The sequence below is a fragment of the Pongo abelii genome, chromosome 9, assembly GCF_028885655.2.
Source record: "Pongo abelii isolate AG06213 chromosome 9, NHGRI_mPonAbe1-v2.0_pri, whole genome shotgun sequence".
Taxonomy (NCBI): domain Eukaryota; kingdom Metazoa; phylum Chordata; class Mammalia; order Primates; family Hominidae; genus Pongo; species Pongo abelii.
In genome coordinates this window covers 69,429,686-69,454,035 of record NC_071994.2, presented here as the reverse complement: position 1 = coordinate 69,454,035, position 24,350 = coordinate 69,429,686, and the positions used below count along the sequence as shown (strand labels likewise).

Sequence of the window (24,350 nt, the reverse complement as noted above, 5' to 3'; positions counted from 1 at the left end):
ATTCTTCGAGACTAACATAGCCTTGATGTCACAGCCAGAAACACACACACACACAGAAACTATAACCCAATATCAGTTGTGAAGACAGAGCCAAAAGTTCTAAGTCCAACACGTGCCATTTGAATTCAATACATTATGTATTAAACAGTCCACACCATGACCAGGTAAGGTTTATTTCACAGGGTCAGATATGAATAGAAACTATGTTAATTAATTAATTCTACTAAGGAAGAAAAATGAGAAAACATGTTAATTTTAGACTTGAAGCAATAAAAGCATTCTCAAAATGTAAGAAAAAAAGAAAGGCTATGACCATGATCACAGCCATCAAGCAACATGATTTGGGAGAGGCTAGCTATTGCCTATGATGAAAAACTGATATTTTTATGAATCATAACAAGTAATACAAGGTTATTGTTTTAAAAGATTAAACAAATAAATGACATGGACTTCCACAACTCACTTTCTGGAGATAACCACTATTGAACCACTATACATGAAAATATTCATGTATTCTCTTCCAGGGTATTTTTGTTCCTCAAACTTTCAAAATTGCATCAATAAATACATGGTTATAGAAACTAAAATATTTTAACAATATATTGAGGTAAAAAGTAAAAATCCCTCTTACTCCTCCCTGCTATTACTTACCTCATAGAAACAAGAGTTCACAATTTGATATGCATACTTCTGAAACTCTTCTGCATTTCATATATAGGATATGCAAATATTCTCTTTCTTAAATATTTGAGATCTACTATGATCTATAAATATGTATATATACATATACAAATAACATATGTATGCACACATATTATATGTATATATATTTCTCTGCCTTGCTTTTTTCACTTAAATTTAAATCTGAACTCTTTATGAAGCTGAATTAGAGAAGCCCAGCTGGATTTATGACCTAGCAGGTCTTTTGACAGTGCAAAGGCTTCCCCTACAGGACTCACTACAGAGAACACAGAATACATTATTTGGTTCTAAGAGAGAGTAAATAAATGACTAGTCCAGTCTCTTCTGATCTCACCAATCAGATAAGTCATCACTCTTTTCATATCTTCACATGTCATTGTGAGATGAAGAGAAGCGTGGAAACCATTTTCCCCTACTTCTTAAAGGGTGAATATTTCTGTTTCTAGGGCCAAAGCAGGAAGGTATGGAGAGGAACTAAGATAATTCCAACCATACAGGACATAGAATATAGCACAGAAGTACCACAATTTATTTAATCATTTGCCTATTAACATTTTTTGTTACAAATATTGCCATAATAAACAGTAGGATAATGAATGCTTCTGGAATAAGACTGCTAAAAGTAGAATCACTGGATCATAGAGCATATACACTTTATTTTTATATATTGTTTCATATTTTAATTCTAAAACCAAAACATGAATATGGCTTTAAAAGTTCCAAAAGTACAGCAGAGTAGAAAAATTGAAAAGCATTATCTCCCTTTAAAATTTCTATTGACCACCACAAAAACTCCATTTATTATACCACTATTTTCCTGATTTATCAATCTAAGATCTTAGCTGCTGCCTCCCAGCTATGAAAGATAAAAAGGCAGTACATTTAAACTATGATCCATCTTCTCTCACACCAAAGCCAAAATCCATTCTCAATATCTCTCTCTGAAGTATATAAAGGATGTGATACTAAAGGTTATGTAAATGCCCAACAGACTGTCTAAAAACAAATGCATATCAAGGCTTATCATTGTGAAACTTCTGACAAAGGAGGCAGAAAATGGATTTTGCTAGATTCCAGAGAGAGGAAAATAAATACCACAAGCTTTATTAGCAATGAGAATGGCTTTAAGACTTTCAATAGCAATATGGGAAGCTGAAAGACAATGGAACAATAATTCAAAATGCTTTTTTAAAAAGTGATTTCCAACTTTGAATTTTATAACTATCCAAGGGCCAGGGCAGAATGTAGAGCTTTTTAGATGAACAAGGTCTGAAAATGTTTACCTCCCACACACCCTTTCTCAGGAAACAACTTGAAAATGTGCTTCATCAAAATAGGAGAGTGAAGCAATAGAGACATTAAATACCAGAGACACTCCCAAGATAAAGGTAAAGAAGACTCCAAGATAATAGCTATGCATCAAATAGGCGTGGAAGCACGTTAGGAAACACCAGTAAGAAAACACCAGGGACTCTCCAAAATGATGAAATTCATAGAATACCTGATACGAAATAACATACTGAGAGAATTTTTAAACAAGCAGAGGAGAAGAATTTGGAGATTGAATTAGCAGTATAGTTTCCTAGTTAACTATAGAAAAAATAGAAAGTTATTTAGTTAAGTTGGCTCAGGTAAAAAAGTCATTATTTACTACATATCTCAGTTCTGAATTACATACATTGTCATAATAATTTAAAACTAAATATTGATCTAATTTCTATTAAAGAGTAGCAATATCAGGAGTGAAATAACAAGAAATTAGCTGTGTAGAGTGGGAAAGAGAGAGGAAAGAGAGGTAAATACTCATCTTTTATAACAGGAAGTCAATGGATAGTGCTTAAACCAAAAAAAAATAAGAAATAACAGTGCAAGCTTGATTTTTAAAGATATAATGATAAACTATCCAGCTAAAAAATAATTTAAAATGCTCAACTGTGGGGTAGGAGAAAAGTTAAAAGGGAGAGGGGACACTGAGTACACTAATTTTTAACTTTCAAAATTAAATTAATATTAAAACGTGCAATTTTGACTTCAGTAAAGACAAAAATTTTGAAAATTTTAATATAATGCATAATGATCCCGTTAATAATAACAACAAATACAGCATCAAAATATTCAAAACTTATGTTAAAACAAGCAAGCAAACAAATGATATAACTTTACCCACAAATATAAATACCTGAATAAACAGAAATGTATTTCACATGAGAAAATTCAATATTACAAATATGATTATCATCTATTTCACTTATATATTTAAATAATTTCTCATGAAAATTTTACAACATTTTAACTAATGATGCTGAGATAACTGAATATCCACATGCAAAAGAACGAACTGGGACTCCTACCTCACACTATAAACAAACATTAATTCAAAATGGATCAAAGATCTGAATGTAAGAGCTAACACTATAAAATCTTAAAAGAAAGCATAGGTGTAAATCTTTGTGATCTTGCATTAGACAACAGGTTTTTAGCTATAATACCTACAGCACAAACAATCAAATATATACACAGGAATGCATCAAAACTAAAAACTTTTGTGGTTTGAAGGATACTATCAATAAAATGAAAATACAACCCAAAGAAAGAGAGAAAATATTTACAGATCATATATCTGATGAGCCTAGTATCTAGAATATATAAAGAACCATTACAACAGAATAATAAAGACAAATAACACAATTTTAAAATGGGCAAAGGATTTGAATAGACATTACTCTGAAGAAAGTATGCAAGTGACCATTGGTCCTTTGAAAAGCACATGAAAAGATACTAAACATCATTAAATATCAAGGAAATGCAAACCAAAACCACAATGAAAAGAGTTCCACTTCCTGAGTGACAGCATAGTGAGCTCCAAAGTCCAACCCCCCAGCAAAACAGGTGAAAATTGTATTTGAAAACACAATGATTTACTCTGTGGAAATGCTTCTAAGGGTATACAACAAATTTTTTTTAAAATTTTATTCAAGAAAATCTACTAAAACTTAATAAGAACAGTAAGATTCTGTAGTATTCGAAACAAGACCTGCTCCCTCCATCCTCTATCCCAATTCATCAAGAGACAAACTCTACTCCAAACTGATGAGGTCAAGAACACAGGGCTCTCTTTCATCCCAGCTTCCAGTTGGGGGGCTAACTTCCTAGAAGAGGGAGGATTTCAGCATTTCTTATCCTATGCCTAGTTACTGCTTTCTGAAGCTAAGTTTCAGGTGAGAGGTCAGTTCCAGCTGAGAGGTCAGGGCTCCCTTCTTCCACCAAGCCCCCACTTGTGGGATAGAGGATCTACCTTAGGCATAGTATCATTGTGAATTGTGAGGCCCTGATCACTCTTGCCCTAACGAATAAGTCAGTAAAGAAGAAATTGAGGAACAAAAGCATGCAAGACATACAGGATACAAAAACTAAAATGGCAGACATAAATCCAACTATGTCAATAATAACATTAAATGTGAATGTATTGAACAATCCAATAAAAAGGCAGGAAATCACAGGCTGCATTTAAAAAAACACACACACAAGATCTAATTCTATGCTATCTACAGGATATACACTTTAAATGTATATACAGGATATATATGCTTTCAAAGTTCATCCATGTTGTAGCATGTGTCAGCACTTCATTCCATTTTGTGCCTGAATAATTGTCTACTATATAGATATACTAAATTTTCTTTATATATCTATAAGTTGAACATTTGGATTGTTTCCATTTTTGGCTATTATGGATGATGCTGCTATGAATGTTTACATACAAGTTTTTGTGTGAACATACATTTTTAGTTCTTTAAGGTGGCACTTTGGAGCTCACCATGCTGTCATGGAAGTGGAACTCTTAATTGTGGTTTTGATTTGCATTTCCTTAATGTTTAACGACGTTTGGTATCTTTTCATGTGCTTTTCAAATGACCAATGGTCATTTGCATACTTTCTTCAGAGAAATGACTATTCAAATCCTTTGCCAATTTTTAAATTGTGTTATTTGCCTTTATTATTCTGTTATAACAGTTCTTTATATAATAAATATATTATACTATAATATAGAAATATCAGTGTATATACAGGATATACACTTTAAATTCAAAAATTCAAATACATTAAAAGTAAAAGGATGTATCATTCAAACAATAACCATAACCACAATAAAATTGGAATGGCTACACTAATATCAGATGACACAGACTAAAACAAAGCATGTGACTACAGGGATATTTTATAATAAAAGGGTCATTCCACCATGAAAATAAAGCAATTACAAATATATATGCATCTAACAGCAGGACACCAAAATACATGAAGAAAAAACTGACAGAACGAAGGGAGAAATAGACAATTCAATAATAATAGTTGAAAATATTAACACCCCACTTTTAGTAATGGATGAAACATCTAGGCAGAAGATCAACAAGGAAATAGAAGACTTAAACAACACTATAAACCAAATAGACCTACAAGAAATCTATAGAATATTCTACCCAACAATAACAGAGTATACATTATCCTCAAGTGGACATAAAATATTCTCCAGGAAAGACCACAGGTTTACCAAAAAACAAACCTCAGTAAATTTAAAAAGATAGAAATTATAAGATATGTTCCATACTTGGAATACTATGAGAAACAATGGAATACTATGAGAAACCAATAACAGAAAAAAAAAATTGGAATTTCACAAATACGTGGTAAATAACACAACCATAAATAACCAATGGGTAAAAGAAGAAATCAAAGGGAAATTAGAAAATAATTTTAAATAAATTAAAATTAAAATATAGCTGTCAAAGTTTATGAGGTATAGCTAAAGTAGTTACTTTAGAAAAGAGTTTGACAATTCTTCAAAAAGTTAAACATACAGTTACCATATGATCCAGCAGGTCCACCCATAGAACTGTACCAAAAACAACTAAAAAATACATGTTCACACACAAAAGTGGTACACATTCATAGCAGCATAATTCATAATAGCCAAAAATGGAAACAATCTAAATGTTCAACCTATAAATATATTTTAAAATGTAGTATATCTATATATAGTAGACAATTATTCAGGCATAAAATGGAATGAAGTATTGACACATGCTACAACATGGATGAACCTTGAAAACATTATGTTAAGTGAAAGAAAAGAGACAAAAAGCCAATATATTATATGACTACATATATATATGAAATGTCCAGAATAGACAAGTCCATAGAAACAGAAAATATGTTAGCAATTGCTATTCTGGACATTTCATATACATTTAATCATACAATATGTGGCTAGAAAAGTTTTTTATAGGTGATTTCCACAAAAAAAAAAAAAAAAAAAAGATGTTTCTGTGAAGATTTGCGGGTTTACCTTTCACCAGGATACAAGTCCCAGTTAGGGGATAAAGTTCTGCTTGCTGGGCTGAAGTAGCCACTGACAACAGGGCTGCTTCAATTACTTAAAACGAGTGATAACAGTACATCCAGCAAGATACCTTCCTTCATTAACTGACTTACATGATCCATCAGTAAACTATGAAAATTCTGTATTTGGTATAGGGGTTTCTTGTAAATCAGCTCTAGGTTTTAGTAGCTGGTCAGTTAGATTTAGTCAGTTATGAGTTGTCTTGTCATTGAATAAGAGAAGGCAATTTGCTGGATTATGATTATTGAAATGAGAAAGAATAATATGAGAAGTCAACAGCAAGATCTCATAAAAAGTGACTCTGCTTGCAGAAAGATATTGAGTATTATGAGAATTGATTAAAGCTTCTACAACATGAGGAACATAGATGTAGTTAAAGCCACAGTGCCTGATATAGCTCCCATGCAGGAAGGGAGTCCCTTAGCTACTGAATCTAATTGCTGGCTATAACATCCAAGGGGTGTTAATCTCCACGTTTTCAGTTAAGAACCCCAGATGCATTTTCTTCTCTTTCATTCACTAGAAAGGAGGAAGGGGAGCAGATAATTGGGGTGCCCTAAGGCAAGACGACTTAGAAGTCCTTATTTTAATTGAAAGGAGACTATACAAGCATTCTCTTCCCAGTCCAGAGGCTCTAGCTTGTTAAGTTTCAAAAGGATATATAATGATTGAGCTATTAAGAAAAATTAGATATCCAGTTTCAACAGTACTCTGCCAGGCCCAAAAACCCTTGTGACTGTCTCTTAGTCTGAGGTCGAGGAAAGTTTAAAATGCTTTTGTATTAGTCCATTCTCACATTGCTACAAAGAAATACCTGAGACTGAGTAGTTTACAAAGAAAAGAGGCTTAATTGACTCACAGTTCTGTGGGCTGTTCAGGAAGCATAGCGGCATCGGCTTGGCTTCTGGAGAGGCCTCAGGAAACTTACAGTTATGGCTGAAGGCAAAGAGTGAGCAGACATGTCACTTGGGCAGAGCAGGAGGAAGAGGGGTGGGGGACAGGAAGGTGCTACACACTTTTTTAAACAACCAGATCTTATGAAGACTCACTCACTATCCTGAGGACATTATCAAGAGAATGGTGCTAAACCAGTCATGAAAAATCCCACCCCCATTATCCAATCACCTCCCACCAGGCCCTACCACCAACAGTGGGGATTACAATTTGACGTGAGACTTGGTGGGAACACAGATCCAAACCATATAAGCTTTTAAGTCTATCAGGATCCAAGAGGTCCCTAGTTTAGTATCAAGTATCTGAAATATTTGACATGCCTTGGTAAATTGGAATTTTCTCTGGAAACTTTATGGCCTTTGTCTGCTAGAATCTTAAGGATATAAACACTATCATGTTCACAAGCCTCTTTACAAGGAGAACAAAAAAGATTATCAACATAATGCAAGAGAGTTGACCCTTGGGGGAAATAAATGTCCGTTAAATCTGTCTTCAGTACCTGTGAAAAGTGACAGGGGCCTTCAGTACATCCTCGAGGCATTTCTGTCCAGGTATGTTGTTGTCCTTTCCACATGCAGCAAATAAAAATTGACTCTCAGTGTCCACCAGAACTAGTGCCTTTAAAAAGCACTACAAATGTCTATCACTGTGAAAAATTTACTTTCTGTGGAGATGAAAGTCAGGAAGGTGCAGACATTTGTAACAACAGTGTCAAATAATGATATTGTTATCAATGGCTCTTAGGGCCTGTGCAAATCTCCACCATTGCCATGAGGTTTCTTTACAGGAAAAATAGAAGTATTACAGGAGCTAGGGCAAAGCAGTACAAAATTCTCACTATGTGAAAGAAAATGAAGCAATTAAGGCTAAGGCTTTAAAGTGGAGACAGGAGATTGCGAGGGGATTGCACTCACACCTGCTAAAGGATTACAGGAGGTTCCAGCTGACTTGGATAACAACCGAATTCAGTGTCTGCAGCCCTTTAACATCTCTCAGCTGGGAGTATCCTAATTAACCAATCAGAATGGGTTTGTGTTTTAGGCTTTCTGCCTAGCCAATGAACTACCTCAAAAAATAACTTTTCGTGGAAGTCACCTAGAAATAAAAGTGTAGATCAATGAAACAGAACAGACCCAGACAACAGACCAAAGTATAGCTGGGAGCTAAAAATAAGATAAAAGAAGTATTTCAAGTTATTGCAGAAAAGATGTTATTCAAAATTGGTGTAAGACTAGAGATTGCGAGGGGATTGCACTCACACCTGCTAAAGGATTACAGGAGGTTCCAGCTGACTTGGATAACAACTGAATTCAGTGTCTGGAGCCCTTCAACATCTCTCAGCTGGGAGTATCCTAATTAACCAATCAGAATGGGTTTGTGTTTTAGGCTTTCTGCCTAGCCAATGAACTGCCTCAAAAAATAACTTTTCGTGGAAGTCACCTAGATATAAAAGTGTAGATCAATGAAACAGAACAGACCCAGACAACAGACCAAAGTATAGCTGGGAGCTAAAAATAAGGTAAAAGAAGTATTTCAAGTTATTGCAGAAAAGATGTTATTCAAAAGTGGTGTAAGACTAAAGATTGCGAGGGGATTGCACTCACACCTGCTAAAGGATTACAGGAGGTTCCAGCTGACTTGGATAACAACTGAATTCAGTGTCTGGAGCCCTTCAACATCTCTCAGCTGGGAGTATCCTAATTAACCAATCAGAATGGGTTTGTGTTTTAGGCTTTCTGCCTAGCCAATGAACTGCCTCAAAAAATAACTTTTCGTGGAAGTCACCTAGAAATAAAAGTATAGATCAATGAAACAGAACAGACCCAGACAACAGACCAAAGTATAGCTGGGAGCTAAAAATAAGGTAAAAGAAGTATTTCAAGTTATTGCAGAAAAGATGTTATTCAAAAGTGGTGTAAGACTAGAGATTGCGAGGGGATTGCACTCACAACTGCTAAAGGATTACAGGAGGTTCCAGCTGACTTGGATAACAACCGAATTCAGTGTCTGCAGCCCTTTAACATCTCTCAGCTGGGAGTATCCTAATTAACCAATCAGAATGGGTTTGTGTTTTAGGCTTTCTGCCTAGCCAATGAACTGCCTCAAAAAATAACTTTTCGTGGAAGTCACCTAGAAATAAAAGTATAGATCAATGAAACAGAACAGACCCAGACAACAGACCAAAGTGTAGCTGGGAGCTAAAAATAAGATAAAAGAAGTATTTCAAGTTATTGCAGAAAAGATGTTATTCAAAAGTGGTGTAAGGCTAGATTATTCTTTTGGGAAAAAAAAATACTGGATATCTAGCTTATACCATAGCCAAATGTAAATGTGTCTGTGGGAAAAATTGGAAAATGTGTTTTAATGAATTTTAGGTTGGATATATTTTTCTGCAGATGACACCAAGAACATGATTCAAATTGAAAATGATGACATATTTGATCCCATACTTGTTTTAAATATTTGTATGAGATATTGGAAAGAAACTGTAAGGCAACTAAAAAATACTTGAAATCTATTCAATTCAATCTAATATTTATATTATATAAAAAGTACTCACAAACCAAAAAAACCATCCAATTTAAAATATATTAATATTATATATTATTATATAATATAAATATATAAATGTAGGATATATATTTTAATGGTGTGTGTATATACATAAATTCATTTAAAATAAAATACATATAGGATAAAGGACTCAACTTTATTCGTGATCAAAATAATGCAAACAAAATAATAGTGATATATTAATTTTTACCTATCAAGTTAACCAAGATTTAAAATGTAAGCATAAACCCCGCCCCCCCATGCTAGTAAGGCTAAGGAGGAAAGGGAAATTTCCATACATAGTAGGAGTAAAATGTTTCTGGAGGGAAACCTGGCAACATTTATAGAAGTTAAAAATACAATTTTCTTTTATACAAAGAATTGCACTTGTAAGAATTTATTTTAAGAAAAAAAAATCATGTAAGTGCAAGGATATTCATTTGAGTATTCTGTATAATAGTGGAAAAAATTGGAAACCACTTACTTGCTCATCAAAAGGAGGATGTGTAAGTAAATCCAGGGCCATTCACATCATGGGATACTATCTGTAGTTGCATAGAAAAAATGCCCATGGTCTTCTATTAAATTACAAATAAAAGGATTCAAAACAGTATATATAAGATAATTTAATTTCTATAAGTAAAAATATGTATGCATAAAATTTGGAGGGAATATAAACAAAAAAAGGAAACTGGGAAAGTGTACAACTAGATATTATATCTCTAAGCTGATGGGAGTATGGATATTCTCCTTGTTTTTATTGCTTGTTTGTATTTTCTAGCCTTTTAAAGCATTTATTTCTCTGTTAATTTTCCAAAATAAAAATTTTAAATAGGAAAAAGAACAAAGAAAGAAAATTTCTTTGCTAGATTTAAAATGTATCCTAACAATAACAAAGTAATAACTAAAACAGTGTAGTGCACTGGCCCAGGAAAATAATAAGCACATAAAGGAAAAGAAATATGATATAAATATTTATAAACTCATATAGATGAATATATTTTTAAAATGTGTGGATATTTCAATAAATTGTGCAATAAATGTAGGGTTTTTTTGGAAAAGTCACAAAGTACCAGAAATGTAGGTGAAATTTATAAATCCTTAAGGGTAGGAAAATTCTTTCTAAGCATGGTATCAAAGGCAGAATCATGAAGGTAAAACAGATTTAACGCACAATTTAAAACGTTCTGTGGCCGGACGCAGTGGCTCACTGTGCAATTCCAGTACTTTGGGAGGCCAAGGCAGGAGGATTGCTCTAGCCCAAGAGTTTGAGACCAGCTTGGCAATATAGCAAGACCTATCTCTACAAAAAGTAAATAATTGGCCAGTCATGGTGGCACACACCTGTAGTCCCAGTTACTCATGAGGCTGTGGTAGGAAGATCAGTTGGGCCCAGGAGGTCGAGGCTGCAGTGAGCCCTAATTGCACCATTGCACTCCAGCCTCGGAGACAGAGAGAGATCCTGTCTCAGTAAATAAACAAATAAATAAAGAAATAATATGTTCTATGAACTTAAAATATACCCAAATCAAAAATAAAATGAAAGTTTTGAAAAATATTTGTTAAGAAATGAAAAAGACAAATGCTCATAATATATAGTTTTCACAGAATAAAAATGTAGCTATGATTATATCTCTATTGGCTAGTGTTTTTCACATCCACAGTCCACATCAGAAAACAGCAATCCTGGGTTGATTCTTCTGCCTCAGGTACTATAATTTTCAATATATTGCATATAAAACACACCCTGTATCCTGGCCCCAACTGACTGGAACAAGCACCAGTGTGTGCTCTGGTTATCCTTTTTCTGACCTGGTAACAATCTTTTCTTGCCCTTCTCTGATCCACTCTGCTCTGTGCCCCAGTGGGCTACACACATGCATACACACACACACACACACACACACACACACACACACACTGAACCACCCAGGCTCTTAGATCTCTGCATTCTGGTTGGGTCTAGCCGATTGAAGGCACCAGCGAAAGGTTGGAAGTGTAGGAAGAGAGGTTAGGGGATGTAGTCTCTGGCTTCCTCCCTGCTCCCCCTTGCACTGTGGTTCTGGCAGTGTCTAGTCCCTCTACCATTAGTGCTCTAACCAGGCAACCCCCTGCCACAAGTCCACCACTCCGGTGACACTAATTCCTTATCACCATTTCAAGCCTAGGGTCTTAATGGCTTTATTTTTAGTTAATGTTGTTACTAGTCTCTGAGTGCCTCAACATCCCTTATGATTCCCCTTAACTCTGCCCACACCTTGGTAAACAGCCTCTTCATTAAATTCTCTCCAAAATCCCCACAAGATCACCTTCATTTCCTGTAGTCCCTGCCTGAGAAAATGGATGAACACAATGCTATCAAAAATTGGCAAGGAACTGCAACCTCCTCTGAGTTGGTTTAGTAAGATTTTATGCCTAATCAGAATGATCCCCATTAAGATGACACATCTCCCTATTGGTATCTCCTTTAGGTGAACTCAGAGGAAGTGGGTCACTGAGTTCCAGCTGTATCTGGATGACCCTAAACTCTTGTAACTCTCTATGATGCCAATGCACTGGAAGCCCTGGGAGTCGTAGGGGGCTTGTTGTTATAACCCAGATTTCAACAGGCTTTTCTAACTCCTTGAGACCTGGAAAAGTCTCTGAAATTTTAGCCACCGTCAGACTTATGAGACTATAAATATTGGAACAAAACAGGTAAATTGTCATTACTTCCTGATGATGCTCATGAAGCCCAAGAAAATCAGCCAAAAAGATTACTATGTATAAATAATTTTTCCATAGCTGACTGATTCCATATTTGTCATAAATTTTTTTTTATTCTTGATTTTTCCCTCTTCCTAATGTCCCATTGTAATGGGATCTTTGGGGTGTCACTTTTCTGGCCAGAAACCTCTGTGGCTGGCTGGTGACACCTTTGCCCAAGTTCTTGTCCTATGTCCAGAAAGAATGAGGTATGCAAACAAGTGGAAGTTGAACAAGATGAAGAGGAGCTTTATTGAGTGTTATGACAGCTCAGAGGAGACCCACAGAGGGTAGTTCCTCTCTGTAGACAGTCCTGTCAAGTGTTCAGCTCTCAGCAGAGAGAAGGGCCTGGAGAAGGTAGCGCCTCTCTGCAACTGGTAATCCTGATGTCTGCAGCTCGTCATCCTGATGTCTGCAGCTCGTCATCCTGATGTCTGCAGCTCTCAGCAGAGAGGAGGCCCTGGAGAGGGTGGCTTCTCTCTGCTGGCAGGTCATCCTGTGATCTCTGCAGCTGTCAGCAGAGAGGGTAGCTCCTCTCTGCAGCTGATCATCTCATTGTCTCCAACTCTCAGCAGAGAGGGTGTCTCCTCTCTGCGGCTGATCATCCAGTCCTCTCTCCATCCTCTGCCAGCTCTTGCTGAGCCCGTGGCTTTTATGGACCTCAGAGGGGAGGAAGTGTGTGCTGATTGGTCCATGGCGGCCATGGGTGGCAGGTCCTGGAAAAGGCACCACAAGCCCCCACTCCAGTTTGCGGGACTGGCAGCCCAGCCCCCAGAATTCAGGCCCTCCCTGGCCTGAAGGTGGGGCCTTACTGGGACTGCCCTCTTTTGCCCACGAACCTGTTTGCCTCCTGCTGCCATTCATGGTGCCAAAGCTCACCCAGACTTCTCTGAGATCTGAGCAGGCACCAACAGCAGAGAGAAGCCAGGCAGGCAGTGGGAGCAGGCACTTCTGAGTCTACAAGGGCAGGGGGGCCTTCCCAGCCCCCAAGAGTTCAGGGATGCTGGGAAAGAGGGAGGGTCTGGCTCCTGTTCCTGCTCCATGAAGTGGGAGGCCGGGATCTGTAGCCACTGATCTGGTTGCTGCAGCTGCACCTGGGAGGGTGGGGCTCCTGCCTGTTCCATGAAGCAGGAGGCCCAGGTCTACAGCTGCGGTGTGGGTGGCTGCAGGGGCACCCTGGGAGCTCCAACCCCAACTTGGAACAGGCAGGGCTTCCACTTGTCCAAGGATCCCGCCAGCTCCATGGAGCATGCAGTCCTGGCAATGCCTCCCTGCTGCTGCCATCACCATGACCTATCAGTCGCTAAGTGAGCAATTCTATCTGATATTTCTTGAAACTCTCCATCTGACTCCATTTTTATTTTGACTGCCCAGACTATCCAGGGTCAACAGCAGTCAAGGCCTCTTTGCCATGGCAGCGACCCATGAGTCAGCCAAGATGAGCAGACAGGCTGCCTGAAGAGCCCACTGGGACAGGGCCTTCTGAGCTCCACTGGGCAAGCAGGTGGCAGCAGGTAAATGATCAAGTGAACTGATTCATGAACATTAAAATGAAGCAGAAAACACTAGAAGTGTGTGTGTGAATGCATGTGGGTGAGTGTGTGCTTAACTTTAGATCCCAATAGGAACACATGCGCTTTTCAAATGCTTATGACACACACAAATTGACCATAGATTTGGCTGCAAAAAAAAGTTTTTAATAAATTTCCAAAGATAGAAGTCATATAGAGCACAGTGTTTATCGAAATAAATTAAAACTGAAAATGATAACAGAAAATAGAAAAAAAATTCTAAGTACTTAAAAATGAATACCTCTCATAAATATCTTGAGTTTTTAAATATATTCCTTTTATGGCATAACTAGAAATGGATCACTATCATCAAAGGAATGCATTGTATATCACTATTTGTCCAAAGTGGTAAACTGAAGAAAACTTGTAGCCTTAACACTATTTAATTTAAAATTAGAGTGATTTATAAAATGAAACATTCAATCAAGGGGGCTAGAAAAATACCACTAATCATAATGCAAAAAGTGGTGGAAATGAATTAATACATATAAAAGCATGAATTAAATAAATTACAGAAAACCAGTATACTTGATTTAATGAGGAAATATCTACTTCTTTGCAATAACCAATAATTGGCACATCCTGGATAAGTCTACCAAAGGGAGAAAAGAAAAAGAAAGAAAAGAGATGTAAGAAGAGAAAGGAAAAAAAACATAAAATTAAAATAAGGACAAGATGTATAACCACAAATTAAAATAATTTGCTAGGTTCAGCTTGATACTATAACCATTTTATAACAAATAATTTGAAAAAGCTAAATGAAGGAATTGTTTTCCCAACTGTTATAGAGTAATACTTCCCAACATTTTTCACACCATAGAATTCTTGGAAAATTATAATGTTGCATGGCACAGTAGTGTGAAAGAAAAATTTTACCTGTGCCTGGAAGCAACAGCCATTAAAACTCTGGCCATCTCAGCACATCTGTTACCCACTTATGGCAGGCTGGTTGGAAGTTGTATTCTAAAAGTCCTAGTCAAGGCAATATGCCAAGATTAGGGGGAGACAACGAGGAAGAAAATGCTAAAATGAAGAAACAAAATTATCACAATTATGATTTTTGCAGATATTATTATGTAATTAACTTGATAGAGAAAAAATAGGGAAAACCTCAACATAAACTCATAAGCAGAAGAGTTAGGAGTGGAACTCTAAGTTCAGAATCAGTGGATACAAGCAACAGGAAGAAGCATTGGAGATAGTCATCAGAATGATTAAATAAGGTATTGCCAATGGTTGACCAATCCCTTTTCCTATGCTTATGCTGAGCACAAGCTCATTCCCTGTGAAATTAAAGTAGTCAGTGTGGCCCCTAGGAACAGAGACTCAGGGTAATTTTCCAGGTAGGGTGGGCAAACCGAGATGAATGGATTGCACCAACAATCAAAAAAAATTTTTTAATTATTGACTTACCTACATGGCATGTTCTACTCCTCCAAATGATAAAGGGAAGTTCATCAGAAACCACATACATAGGTAAATACAGAGAAATTATCAATCCAAAGGTGAGATGGCAATCAAAAACCACCAAGCATTTGAGGAAATTTTATGCCTTAAAAGAGAGAAACTGGACAGGTGCAATGGCTCATGCCTGTAATCGCAACACTCTGGGAGGCCAAGGCAGGAGCATCACTTGAGCCCAGGAGTTCCAGACTAGCCTGGGAAACATGACGAGACTCTGTCTCTACAGAAAAAAAAAATTTTTAATTAGCCAGGCATGGTGGTATGAGCCTCGGCTACTCAGGAGGCTGAGGCAGGAGGATCTCTTGGCCCAGCAGGTCGAGGTTACAGTGAACCATGATTGCACCACTGCACTCTAGCCTGGGTGACAGAGTGAGACCCTGTCTCAAAAAAAAGAAAGAAAGAAACAGAGAAACTTAATTTCATTAACAAGAGATAATACCTAATAAAACAGATCACAAAACAAAAAAAAAGTTAAAATTACTTCAATTAATAGAAGCACACATTATTAAGAAGATTACTTATGTACTTTAAATACTTGAAATTGTGATGACTGAAAAATATTTGAAACTTATTAGATAAAAGAATGGGCTGAAAAAGGGAATAGATATGATTGAAGAAGGGACTGATGGACTAGAAAACTAAAATTTCTTTTTACCACCTAAAAGCAGAACAGAAAGAAAAGATTTGGAAAATAAAAAAGTGGACATGCAAAAGGTATATTCAGAAACTCAACCCCTATTTATTTAAATAGAGTTCCAAAAGGGGAAAATAGAATGGAGGAGAGAAAACGGTCAAAGATAACTTTAAGAACATTTCACACAGCTTAAGAAACACAAAAGTCTTCAGATTTAAAAGTCCCATTGAGTGACAAGCATGGTAAATGTTACAGAGCCATAAATCCAGATTCCTCCCATGGTAAGTTTCAGAGCACCAAGAATGGAGTGTAATATTACAAATTTTGGGCGCGGTGGGGGAGAACATAATTTGACTCTAAAGAAATAAAAAGATTAATCCCATGCTTTTCTTTAGCAACAGTTTGTGATAGAATGCAATAGGCTTTCCTCAAAGTTCTAAGAAAAGTTTATTTTGAGCCTAAACTACATTTAGTCAAACTAGCATTGAGATGAATTACAAAACAAAGCATTTCAAACATGCAAGATTTCAGGAGGTTTATTGCTCTCAGGCTCTCTCTGAAAGAAACCCGGTCTCTACTAAAAATTCAAAAAATTAGCCAGGCGTGGTGGCAGGTGCCTGTAGTCCCAGCTACTTGGGAGGCTGAGGCAGGAGAATCGCTTTAACCTGCGAGGCAGAGCTTGTAGTGAGCCAAGATCGCGCCACTGCACTCCAGCCTGGGCAACAGAGTGAGACTCCATCTCAAAAAAAAAAAAAAAAAAAAAGAAAAGAAAAGAAAGAAATATTCAAGGATATAGTCCAGTAAAAAAAAAAAAAAAAAAGAGGATTTCAAGTCAAAGGGAAATCATACACACAGACACAAGTGATGAAGTAAAACTCAAGGAAATCATATAATTAAACACAAACAATTATTGATGCAGGCTGCAAAAAAAATGAGTTTGGAAAGAAATCTCAGTGTCAACTAGAGAGATAATAATATAAGGCAAGAGAGTGGGTTTGGGGGAGAAGGAAATAAAAGTGTACTGAAGTTTTGCCTTTTTTTTTTTTTTTTGAGACTGAGTCTTACTCTGTTGTCCAGGCTGGACTGCAGTAGTGTAATCTCAGTTCACTGCAACTCCCGCCTCCCAAGTTCAAGAAATTCTCATGCCTCAGCCTCTGGAGTAGCTGAGACTACAGACACGAGCCACCACACCCAGCTAATTTTCGTATTTTTAGTAGAGACGGAGTTTCACCATGTTGACCAGGCTGGTCTCAAACTCCTCATCTCAGGTGACCCACCCGCCTTGGCCTTCCAAAATGTTGGGATTACAGGCATGAGCCACCGTGCCTGACCTGAAGTTTTAATCTTGTTGAGGTAAAAGGATATAGTGAATAGATATATTGATTAATTATATAAATCAACCTAAAATATTTAACATTCAAAATTCTTAAAATTAAAATTCCTTAAGTGTAATTTTAAAATTCTTTAAAATTGTGTTTCTATTTTAATTTGGTTGTACTTTTTTCTCAATTCTTGAGATAATCACTAAGGATAGATACTTTTACCTCTAGAAATACTCTTTCATTTCATAAGAGATTATTTCAGAAGTTATCTTCAGCCCCCATGGCACCCTCTCACTCCCCTTAACCAATCCATCACTAATGGTCATGCCGGTTTCATCCCAATACCTCCCCAGTCTATCTGTCTCTTTTGTAACCACCATAGTTCAGCCCATCATACCTCTTACCTGGACAGCCTCAATAGCTAACTGGAATCCCCATATCAATGTCTGTTTCCCATTGCCTACACTGCAACTTCTCAAAGATCTTTTCAAAATGCAAATCTGTTCATGTCTGCTCTTGGCTTAAAACTTTTTGATGTCATTAGGTGTATATAAGAGACTTCAATTATAATCAAGGTCATATTATTTAAAAGCATTATCCAATTATAGCATTATATTTAAGTTAGTAGTAGTTACGTGGATATTTATTACATTATTCTCTGTCATCTATATATGAAACACTTCTCACATGAGAAAAACAGCCAAAAAGTTAAAAACAAACAAAAAATCAAAATCAAAATATAGCAACAGAGATTTTTCAATTGCATCCTTAATGAAGTATTACAGTTTTCTATATCCAATCCTTGCACATGGGCCATGCTAATCTTCTCTGTATCCAATTTTAGCACATGTGCTCCCGAAGCAAACACTATATGTCTAAACCCAAGACCTCCTCAGTTATGATATTAACACTTCTCATACTTCTTTCAGTTCTTTGTCTGAGATTTCTTTTTGCCACAGAGCTTTTGTTGTTTCTGCCCATGGCTCTCTCTCCCACCTACTCTCTACAAACTCCCTGGTTAATTCCTATTTAAAATTCAGATTTAAATGTAAATATCACTTTCTTGGAGATGTCTTTCTTAACCTGTCCAGCCTAAGTCAAGATAGATAGATCAATAGATAGATGATAGATAGATAGATAGATAATCTTATTGGTTTGCTTTACATATTCCTCCAAACACTTATTGGCTTGTGATGATGCGCTGATTTATGTAATTAGTGTATGTATGTATTTTGCCGTTTACTATAATGGCAGGAACATACAGGCAGGAACAATATCTGTTTCGGTTCCTTATTTTCAAGTCTAGCACGGAGTGACCCCTTGGTAAGTGTGAGTTGAATGAAGAAGAAAAGAGATATGCTGTGCCTAGGATATGGTCAAAACTTAGAGCCTCGAGTTAAAGGAAAGGGTAGTCTATTGCCTCTTCTGCCACTTAGCTTTGGACAATGCATTTAAGCCTTCCCAGCTAGGTTTCTTCATGAGTAAAATGAAGGTAATAGTAGTGCCTCTGCTACAGGACCGTTAAGAGCATTAAATGAGAAAGCACAAAGAGCTCAGCAGAGTGCCCGGCTCATAGTAGACACTCAAATCATTATTCATTATATTTTCATACTTCTGTATTTTTCTTTTGTTACAAAATTTTCACACTGAAATGTTCTCCCTCTCTGCTCATGCTCTTCCTACTGTGATATGTTGATCTTTTGTGTCAAACTTGAACTGCTTTCCGTTTCAGGCCATCTGTAGAGCGTTTGAATGATAGGAGAAGGAGATGATGGTGCTGCCATGTATCTGTCAGATGTGTCACTCTCTGTGAAGGGCTGGGTTAGCCTGGCACAGACCTGAGGTTCCACGGGCTGCAGGGAACCCACCCGAGGTAGAGACTTCTGGGCTGGGACCCTTGTTCTTTCCTTTCACTCTGTCGAATCTTTGGCTTTTATTTTTCTTCAGGGAAAACATGACTGTGTTTTTCTTGTAGATTTGTTTTGTTTTATTTTTACTTCAGATTCATGTGCTTATATTGGACAAGTCTTAAAGCCTCCATGTGTTATCCAGGGAAAAATGTATTGCTTTTTATTGAATTGAGACTGATCAAGCTATCAAAAATTCGTGCTTGGCTGAGGCTGTCTTAAGTTTGGTCAACTTCTCTAGGTTCGGCAAGATTTTGTAACTATTACTGAAGTCTGTGGTGGCAAAGGGGCTCCGTGAAGGGAAACATCTGGATTTAAAGTAGACTTTAATTACATTTCACACCCCTGCTCTAGACCAATGTTTAACCCCAGGGAGAAGCTTAAAAGTGTGACTCCTTTTGAAACTCAGGAGTCATTTTAACCTAATTGCTCCCTTATAGCTTAAAGCTAACACCTAAGCCTTTAAGAATAAACTCATAGTCCCTGATTCCTGACTCTATTTGCCCTGAGTAAGTGCTCCCACAGGATCTGCACACTATCGCTAATTTCAGTAAATGTTTTCATGGTCTTGGCTGTAGAGTTAATGCCTAACGAGTTCCAGAGGAACCAATTTCCTGCTGGAGGAAACTTCCTTACCAAGTTTCCTAATTATTCCCAGTCATTGCCCTGTAGAATCCAACTGGCCAGGGGAGGTTGTTAATAGGCCACAGGTGGCAGCTACGGTTAGGTTACCAAGGAAACAGATCAACCATGCAGAGAGCGATGTTTGACACAAGGAGACCAGGGGCCTGTAAATACATGTATTTCCTGCTGCCTCTTGTTTCCTGAGGTGGGGGGAGTCAGGACATACATCCTTCCTCTCAAAGTCATTGAGAAATCGACTATAGTGAATTCTCCAAGCCAACGTTCTGAAACTTTTCGTCTCAAGACTCCTTTATACTTCTAAAATTTCTAGAAAACCCCAAAGAGTTTTTGTTTATGTAGATTATAGCAATTCATATTTGCTATATTCAATATTAAAGCTAAGACATTTAAAAACATTTAACTCGTTCAAAAATAATAATAACTCTGTTACATGTTGACAGAAATAACAATTTTTATCAAAAATATTTAAAAGGATGTTATTGTTTTACATTTTTGCAAATCTCTTTAATATCTGGCTAAGAACACAGCTGAATTCTGTCTGTTTCTGCATTCAATCTGTTGTGATATAATGCATCATGTAGCTTCCGGAAAACTCTACTGTACATTCTTGGGCAAATGAGAGATAAAAGGCAAATAATATTTTTAAATTACTATGAAAATAATTTTGATCTCACAGTACTCATACAAGTGTCTCAGGGTCTCCCAGAGGCCCCAAAACCAACTTTGAGGACCACTATTCTAAACAAAACTGCACTAAAAGATGGTCATTGAATAGCTTTATCTGAATGAAACACAAAGCAAAGCAATAGACTGAGAGACAAGTTTGCAATTATGAAGGTGGGAGCATCTGTGCTCTGCTCTTCATATTTCTGCTACTTTCGGCCATCCCGACCTACAAGGACTTCCAACCTCCTGTCCAGACATCCTTATAATGACATCTGGCCCTAACACCAAAAATAGGTTTGCTACAATTTTCTTTTGAAACAGTGACTTGAAATTCTATAAACTGCCAAGTATCAGCAGTCCATAGAGTTTTTTAGCAAAGGCTACAATGTTAGGGAAAAGCAGGTAATATTTGGCAGCAATAATCACAGAGACTGAACGAATTTTCATTTGTAATAAATGCCTGATTTTCCCCACCTTTATAAAGGCATGTCTGAGAAGCCAAAAGATAGGGGAAACACGAACTTTCTAAAAAGAATTGCCCTTATGTGCTTCCCAAAAGTGGCTGTATCTTATGCCCAAATTGCATACGATGATGGGATTCTATGGATGCCAAAAGAGTTGCACAAGGACATGTGTGTCAGACCTCCAAGAACATCCAGTATTGATTTGAACAACTCTGCCCACAATCTCTGCTTAAGACCTGTTATTCCAGGCATACAGTCTACCCAATCTGGCCACCTCTGTAAGGCGTTTGAGCCTGGGCTACATATTGGAGACAAGATCTTAGTGCACAGTCACTAACGCAATGCCTGGGGCACTTAAGCCCAACATGGGGGTACTTTCAGTTCCTGTTCTTTTATCACATGAGAGGCAGTAGAATACACCTACTAGTCAAAAGCACACACTCTGAAGTCCAAGAAACCTGTGTTCTAGTCCAACCCTGTCACAAAATAATTTTGAATATTTGGGCAAATTATTTAGTATCTTTCAGCTCCTTTGTCAAATGATATTGTTGTGAAGATTAAATGAATTCGTACATGTAAGGGACTTAGTAAGGTATAGAGTATTCAATAAACACTGGTTATTTTCTTAAGGGACGGGGTCTCCCTGTGTTGCCCATGCTGGTCTGGAACTCCTGGGCTCAAGAGATCCTCCTGCCTCAACCTCCAAAAGTGCTGGGACCATAGGCATGAGCCACCATGCCCAGCCTATACTAGCTACTATTAAAATACAAATTTTATTTTGTTTTGCCCATGTGTTACATTCTTCAGTGACTCCCTATACCTTTTTAAATTGAGTTGGATCTCTTTTTCTTAAGTCATAACATTTTTATGGTGTGGCATCACTTCCTGCCACCCCCACCACTACCAGCGTTGTATGCAGATGTCACACAATTCTACTCAGAGACGTTAAACTCCCTCATGCTTTCCAAACACCAGCCTTAACATAATGTAGAGTCTTCTTTCTTGTTTTTCCCGTATAACTAACTCTTACTGCTCTTATAAACTGTGACCACAATTGTCCCTATCATGAAGCCTTTCCTGACCCTTGCCTTTTTTTTATTATTTTGGGCAAATTCTTTTTTTTTCAATTTTTAAAATTTATTTTATATTTCAATAGGTTTTGGGGGAACGGGTGGTGTTTGGTTACATGAATAAGTTCTTTAGTGGTGATTTCTGAGATTTTGGTGCACCCATCACCCATGCAGTGTACTCTGTACCCAGTGTGTAGTCTTTTATTCCTCACCCCCCTCCACCCTCTTCCCTGAGTCCCCAATGTCCATTGTATACTTCTTATGCCTTTGTGTCCTCATAGCTTAGCTCCCTCTTATGAGTGAGAACATACAATGTTTGGTTTTCCATTCCTGAGTTACTTCACTTAGAATAATAGTCTCCAATTCCATCCAGATTGCTACGAATACCATTATTTTGTTCCTTTTTATGGCGAAGTAGTATTCCATGGTATATATATACCAAATTTTCTTTATCCACTCATTGACTGATGGGCATTTGTGCTGGTTCCAAGTTTTTGTAATTGCATTTGCAAATTGCACTGCTATAAACATGCACGTGCAAGTAACTTTTTCATATAATGACTTTTTTCCCTCTAGGTAGATACCTAGTAGTGGGATTGCTGGATCAAATCGTAGGTCTACTTTTCATTATTTAAGGAATCTCCACACTCTTTTTCGTAGTGGTTGTACTAGTTTACATTCCCACCAACAGTGTAAAAGTGTTCCCTTTTCACCACATCCATGCCAACATCCATTAATTTTTTATTATGGTCTTTCTTGTAGGAGTAAGGTGGTATTACATTGTGTTTTGATTTTTATTGCCCTGATCATTAGTAATGTTGACCACTTTTTCATATATTTGTTGGCCATTTGCATATCTTCTTTTAAGAATTGTCTATTCATGTCCTTAGCCCTCTTTTTGATGGCATTGATTGTTTATTTCTTGCTGATTTGAATTCTTTATAGACTCTGAATATTAGTCCTTTGCCAGATGTATAGATTATGAAGATTTTTCTCCCGCTCTGTGTGTTGTCTGTTAATGCTACTGATTATGTCTTTGCTGTGCAGAAACTTTTTAGTTTAAGTCTCATCTATTTATCTTTGTTTCTGTTACATTTGCTCTTGTGTTCTTGTTTATGAAGTCTTTGCCTAAGCCAATGTCTAGAAGGGCTTTTCCGATGTTATCTTCTGAATTTTTATGGTTTTAGGTCTTAGATTTAAGTCTTTGATTCATCTTGACTTGATTTTTGTATAAGGTGAGAGATGAGGATCCAGTTTGCAAGTTATCACAGCACCATTTGTTGAATAGGGTTTCCTATCCCCACTTTATATTTTTGTTTGCTTTGTTGAAAATCAGTTGACTGTAAGTGTTTGACTTTATTTCTGGGTTCTCTATTCTGTTCCATTGGTCTATGAGCCTGTCTCTTTACCAGTACCATGCTGTTTTGGTGACTATGGCCTTATAGTGTAGTTCAAAGTCATGTAATGTGATGCCTCCAGATTTGTTCTTTTTGCTTAGTCTTGCTTTGGCTATGCATGCTATTTTTTGGTTCCATATGAATTTGAGGATTGTTTTTTCTAGTTCTATGAAAAATGATGGTGATATTTTGATGGGAATTGCATTGAATTTGTAGATTGCTTTTGGCAATGTGGTCATTTTCACATATTACTTCTTCCCGTCCATGAACATGAGAAGTTTTTCCATTTGTTTGTGTCATATATGATGTCTTTCAGCAGTGTTTTGTAGTTCTCCTTGTAGAAGTCTTTCCCCAACTGGTTAGGTATATTCCTAAGTATATTTTTTCAGCTCTTGTAAAAGGGGTTCCCTATTTGATTATCAGCTTGGTCGCTGCTGGTATATAGCAGAACTACTGATTTGTGTACATTAATTTTGTATCCTGACACTTTGCTGAATTTATTTACCAGTTCTAGGAGGTTTTAGGCTGAGTCTTTAGGGTTTTCTAGATATATGATCATATTATCAGCAACAGTCTGACTTTCTCTTTACTGATTTGGGTGTCCTGTATTTCTTTTTCTCTTGTCTGGTTGCTCTGGCTAGGACTTCCAGTACCATGTTGAATAGATGTGGTGAAAATGGACAACCTTGTCTTGTTCCAGTTCTTAGGGGGAATGCTTTCAACTTTTCCCCACTCAGTATAGTATTGGCCATGGGTTTGTCATAGATGGCTTTTATTACCTTAAGGTATGTCCCTTCTATGCCAGTTTTGCTGAGGGTTTTAATCATAAAGGGATACAGGATTTTGTCAAATGCT

At 37.0% G+C, this 24,350-nt stretch overlaps 1 long non-coding RNA gene and 1 pseudogene across 1 annotated transcript in view; both read right to left on the bottom strand.

Moving 5' to 3' along the window:
• Positions 1-24,350, bottom strand: part of LOC112135509 (uncharacterized) — a 58,480-nt gene that overhangs the window by 16,069 nt on the left and 18,061 nt on the right. Inside the window, exons 2-6 of the long non-coding RNA XR_002916793.2 lie at positions 11,868-11,941; positions 10,955-11,072; positions 10,095-10,155; positions 7,557-7,721; positions 6,963-7,039 (exon numbers count right to left, since the gene is read on the bottom strand). This is a non-coding gene — a long non-coding RNA (uncharacterized LOC112135509). The remainder of the gene's footprint in view (positions 1-6,962; positions 7,040-7,556; positions 7,722-10,094; positions 10,156-10,954; positions 11,073-11,867; positions 11,942-24,350) is intronic.
• Positions 18,117-18,214, bottom strand: LOC112135591 (U6 spliceosomal RNA; annotated as a pseudogene).